General features: G+C 44.1%; 1 protein-coding gene across 1 annotated transcript in view; it reads left to right on the top strand.

Annotated features, from left to right (window-relative positions):
• RRM1 (ribonucleotide reductase catalytic subunit M1) overlaps positions 1-6,220 on the top strand; it is a 67,041-nt gene that overhangs the window by 340 nt on the left and 60,481 nt on the right. The window lies entirely within an intron of this gene.

Here is a 6,220-nt window from a genome sequence, read left to right on the forward strand (position 1 = left end):
GTCAGGCTGGGAGAGCGGCCGGGGAGGTTGGGACAGTGGAGGGCGGGTCAGGGGACACGGCTGCTGGCTCCCGAGCAGTTGGCCCTGCCCGCCCGTCCGTCTCCGCCGCTTCCTGCCATGTCATCCAGCCGCGTCTTTAAAGAGTGACCCCTTCACCTTTATCGAGTATCCCCTGTGTGCGCCTAGCGTTTCCCAGGCAGCCTTTTCCTCACCGCGAGCCCCTGAGATAGGATTATCGGCTCCATTTTATAGATGAAGAAACTGAAGCGCAGAGAGAGGGAGAGAGAGGGGTCCGGTGACTGATGCCAAGTCGCCCAGTGAGTTGATAGTGAGGCCAGGGTTGGAAACCGACTTTTATTTGAAAGAAAACTGGGTTACTAGGGAAAAAAGGACTTTGTACCCCCCGAGCGCACCTTTGAGCTCCCTGACCCCATAGAAAAGATGTGGAAGGACGAGGATACCGTGAATAGAACCAGATCTCAGGCCCTAGCCGACTTGGCTCAGTGGATAGAGCGTCAGCCTGGGAACCGATGGGTCCCAGGTTCGATTCCGGCGGGGGGCACATGCCTGGGTTGCGGGCTGTCCACGAAGCCTTTTGACAAGATGGGGGCCCGGAAGAGCCGCGGACTTGCATTCTCCTCAGCAGTTACTTCCCGTTAGACCTGCTGGTGCCTCCTTCTGGCCTGCCTTTTGCTTGGCTGTGACGTTATGAGGGACAGTCCCTGCCTGGGGAAAGGGTTTATTCATTTTCAGGTTGGGGAAGACTAGAGCAAAATGTACTTTTAATATACATATATATATATTTGTTGATTTCAGAGAGGAATGGAGAGAGAGAGAGAGATAGAAACATGATGAGAGAGAGTCATTGTTCGGCTGCCTCCTGCACGCCCCCTACTGGGGATCGAGCCAGTAACCCAGCCATGTGCCCTTGGCCAGAATGGAAGCCAGAATCGAACCTGGGACCCTCCAGTCCGCAGACCAACGCTCTATCCTCTGAGCCAAGCCAGCTAGGGCCAAAAGATACTTTTAACACAGAACCATGCCAGGCCGATAGGAACAAGTCCTGAGTTGAATCGACTGATGCTAAAAGCCATTTTACAATATTCGGCACTCCGCAAATACTAGTTGGCTGACCGGATGTTTGTTTTATCCACTAGATTCTGAGTTTCAAAGAGGGCACTTTATGCCCACACTAGCACTGGACCTGCCGTGAAGAAATGCTCAAAGATTGAATGAGAATAAATTTTATTTTATTGATTTTATTTTTTAGAGAGAAAAGGGGGAGAGAGAGAAACATCGATTGGATGCCTCTTGCACACCCCTTACCTGAATCAGCCAGTATCCCCGCCCCGTACGTACCCTGCCTCTGGGTGCATGGTGCGCTGCTCAACCAACCGAGCCACACGGGACAGTGGGAAGAATAATTATTTTAAAATATAGGATCTCCCCCCCCACCCCCCACCCCCGCTTGCCTCAGTGTGTTGAGCATCGACCTGTGGACCAAGTGGTCAAGGGTTCGATTTCCGGCCAGGGCGCATGCCCTGGTTGTGGGCTCGGCCCCCTACTAGAGGTCGTGCAGAAGGCAGCCAATCAATGATTCTTTCTCATTGATGTTTCTCTCCCTCTCCTTTCTTTCTGAAATAAATAAAAATATATTTAAAAAATATATAAATGTTTATGAAGCCCTGGTGATGGGGTGGCTCAGTTGGAGCATTGTCCTATACCACAGAAGGTTGCAGGTTCAATTCCCGCTGAGCCACTCTCAGGAGGCCCAAGGATGGATGCTTCTATCTCCCTTTCTCCCTTTCTTTCTCCTTCCTCTCCCTCCCCCCTCTCTCTCTCCTCTCTCATTCCCCTTCCCCTCCCCCCCTTTTTCTCTAAAATGAATAAAAACATATCCTTGGGTGAATGCAGTGGTAGTAGATAGTAGTCGTAACACATGTGGCATCTCCTTGGCAATGAGTAAGTTCTACCTTTTAAGAAAGTTGAATAGCAGTTACTTACATTCTCTGAAAAGCCCTTTTTCTCTAAAATGAATAAAAACATATCCTTGGGTGAAGATTTTAAAAAAGGAAAATATAGGATATAATGAATGCAGTTGGTAGGCCCGTAATTGATTTGGTTGTGGCCAGGTGGTTTAACTATAGTTAAGAGATGAGAGAGAATCATTGACTGACTGCCTCCTGCACAGTGGTGGCCCTTCATCCTGTCTTTAGTATCTTTAGAACGTTCTCTGGATTTCCCTAGTCTCCCATTTTACCTGATGAGACCAAAAGACCTCAGACATGTACATCAAGTATTTTAGACCTACAGAAAAAGATATGGGAGGATGAGTATGCTCTTATGGTAAATCTGTAACAGATGAACTGAAAACTTGTGGATGTAGATTACTGCATGGGTAACACCTTTGTATTGAATTTTTAATTTCTTGGGTTCACTTTCAAATACTGGAGTTTACAAAGCACTCCCCTACACAGGCTCTAAAAGACAGGGCTTATTTTGTTTATCATTCCTTCAGAGAACATAATTTGATCCAGAGGGTTTGGTAGAATCTTTCAGTGTAGCATTCAGCAAGGCTTGTTAATATACAACTTTGTATTTAGATTTGTTTATTTTATTTACGTTTAAGTTTTAATGTGCTTTTTTATTTTTAGTATGTCAGTGTAGTAGCGGACTAACTCCTGTAGTTTTGTGAATTTCAATCTAATTATTCAGGAGGGCAACTGGTCATCAACCTGTAAGTACTTGTTGAATGTGCTAATATATCGCTAATCACATTGAGGGAAATATTAGAGGGAGAGGCAATTCCATCTTCAGAGATCTTAGGGTGGTTAGGGAGATAGGAATAACCCATATGAAAATCCTATATAATAAAAGTGTAGTTTGCAAATGGTCCCCTTGACGGAGTTCTTCCAGGAGGTGGACCAGGGGGTGGTTTGGCCAGGGGAAGGGAGGGAGGCCCCAGCTGGCTGGCAGCCTCTAGGGAACCTACCAGTATGTGAATTTCATGCACTGGGCCTCTGGTTGTTAGATAACCGAATTGGAATAGTAGATGAGTTTTTCTCATCTGCTCTCTTGAGCTATTTTTCTTGTGGGAGAACATCATATTGCCTAAGGCAGTGGTCGGCAAACCGAGGCTCGCAAGCCACATGCTGCTCTTTGGCCCCTTGAGTGTGGCTCTTCCACAAAATACTACGTGCGGGCACGCACTGAAACTTCGTGGCCCATGCGCAGAATTCGGTTTTTGGCCTGGGCGTGTCTATTTTGAAGAAGTGGCGTTAGAAGAAATGGTGGGTGTCGGTTGGTAGGGCGGTGGGAGATGCGGCGCAGGTGGGGGAGGTACATTGTTTTGAGGTACGTTCGCTGAGGTTGACCCCTTTCAACTCTCCCATCCACACTCATCTTGTGTACTTGTTTCAGATAGACGAGTGTGAATGGGAGAGTTGGAACGGGTCGATCTCAGCGAATGTACCTCAATCAGATTGAGGTTGTTTTTAGCAAAGGCCAGCTTAGGAGTACCCTAATTAAGTTAATAACAATGTACCTACCTATATAGTTTAAGTTTAAAAAATTTGGCTCTCAAAAGAAATTTCAATCGTTGTACTGTTGATATTTGGCTCTGTTGACTAATGAGTTTGCTGACCACTGGCCTAGGGAGATCAGGTTGAAAAATAAAAGTTGAGAACCATTGGAATAAATGCCGTGAAGCTGGTTTAGTTGTAAAGTGTGCTTTGGAATTTAGTAGTATAGTGTTTTCAAAACTTTTTATTGTAACTCATGGTAAAAATTACATTCTACATAATGACTTAGTAAACACATGCATGTGTATGCCCACATACATAAAACTGAAACAAAAGTTTATAAAATAACACCGTCTAAAGCACCCATTTGCACTCTGATCATCTCTCTTCTATTCCAGGTTCTTTATCTCCTTTCCCTCCCTCATCTCCTTTACAATCCACTGTATTATTTTACAAATCTGTGTGGATATTGTGCTGGTCACTGAGGTTACAGTGGTAAGTAGGCAGATGTAGTTTCTGCTTTCAGAGATATTGAATTCATGATTCCCATTTAAAGAAAGTTGTTTTATACTTAACTGTACTTCTCAACCAAAATTACTAGGATGTAAAGCAGATTACATCTGTTGTGGACAACTAACCCAAGATACTTGACCAGTACTATATGGTCTACATGTTCATATCCCCTTTTTTTTCTTCAGTTCCCTCCTACCTCACAAATTTTCCCTTTTTTCCTTCAGTTCCTTGCCTTCAGTTCCTTCTGTTTCACAAGGAATATCAGAGGCCAAACACTCACTATAATAATTCCTTTTGCCTTAATTTCTGTCTAGGAAGATTATTCAGTATTGGGCATCATTTTTAAACCTTCAAGGTCAAAATGTACAACTGGTTACACACATAGTCAAGGATGTTTAACACATTAAGCGCCCTGTCAGTCACTGCTGACTGACACTATACTTTCCATCCGGAAGACAAAACAGACTGGGTGCTTTACATGTTAATATCTGGCTATGTCTACCTCAGTAAAGATACCAGATTTGGAAAAATACTTTTTCCTTTATTTACAGTAAATAAATACATAATCAGACAGTAAACAACTTGAAGGGAAATTCCTGGGGCTACTGCCATAACAGGAAAAATCTTTAAATTCCCTTGTACAATTATTTTAGACAATAGAATTACTCTTGACCATGTCCTAGCTAATCAAGGTGGGGTTTGCACTGTTAATATCTTTTGTTGTACTTAAATAAAACACCTCTGGTGAAATAAAGATGGAATTAGATAAAGTCTAGACCAGCCGTGGGCATACTACGGCCCGCGGGCCAGATCCGGCCCGTTTGAAATGAATAAAACTAAAAAAAAAAAAAAAGACCGTACCCTTTTATGTAATGATGTTTACTTTGAATTTATATTAGTTCACACAAACACTCCATCCATGCTTTTGTTCCGGCCCCCCGGTCCAGTTTAAGAACCCATTGTGGCCCTCGAGTCAAAAAGTTTGCCCACCCCTGGTCTAGACACAAGCCAAATAATTAAATACAGAGCTCATTGACACTTCATGATTCTCTAATATCTTAAGCTGACTGCCATCAGTATTGCCTCCTGTTTCAGATCTAGTCTGCAAATTGGACTTAGCATTTTGTTTGTTATTACAGGGATTTTTGCAGTTATAAAACATTGTTCTGCATAGTTTGGTGTTATAAAGACAGTAAGCACTCTGATAATGGTTGCTCAACATTCTGAGATCATTAAGGCGAATGAAACTTCATAGGAGAAGCCTAAAGAACTATAGAAGATGTTTGCCCTTAAACATGATAGTAAAGTCTTCCTTCCTCTGGCTTTTGAGGCTGGGTTGGAGCATGGGTTTGATTCCCAGACAGTGCACATATCAGGTAGTGGGTTTGGGGTGCATAGGGGAAGCAACTGACCTATAATTCTCTCTTTCCCCCCTCTCCTCTAAAATAAATTGTTACACTGTAAATTGTTAAAAAGAAGAAGAAAAAGACCTCTGCTTTAGTGCTCTTGTTGCTCAAATGCGGCCTAAGGCTCATAAGAAAAAAGAAAACCTCTTTCCTTTTTAGGGTTGCTGAAGGAGAAACACATGAGGCCAAAAGTGGTAAAGAATTTATAAATTTACTAGAGGCCCAGTGCACAGATTTGTGCACGTGTGGGGTCCCTCGGCCTGGCCAGCAATCGAGGCCTATTGGGGGGCCAGTTGGATGAGGGGAGGAACCCCAGGAGGTTGGCCAGCCGGCTGGGGGAAGGGGCCATGGGAGGTTGGCTATGGGAGTGCACTGACCACCAGGGGCAGCTCCTGCATTGAGTGTCTTCCTCCTGGTGGTCAGTGTGGGTCATAGTGACTGGTCGACTGGTCATTCTGACGCGCTACTGTTGCGCCACGAGGTCGACCAGCTTTCGACCAGTCATTCTGGTTGTTCTGGTCGTTAAGTCGTAATGGTCACTTAGGCTTTTATATATATAGATAATCTAGTAAATGTAAACTTTATAGATTATAGACTAACAATGAAGACAATAAAACACCCTCCTATCTAATAAAGAGGGAATATGTTAATTGACTCTCATGCCATCACAAAGATGGCGAAGCCCACAGCCAATAAGGAGAGAATATGCTAATTGACTGCCCTATCCTCAAAGATGGCGGCGCCCACAGCCAATAAGGAGGGAATATACTAATTGACTGG

This window comes from Myotis davidii, unplaced genomic scaffold, assembly GCF_000327345.1.
Source record: "Myotis davidii unplaced genomic scaffold, ASM32734v1 scaffold1181, whole genome shotgun sequence".
Lineage (NCBI taxonomy): Eukaryota > Metazoa > Chordata > Mammalia > Chiroptera > Vespertilionidae > Myotis > Myotis davidii.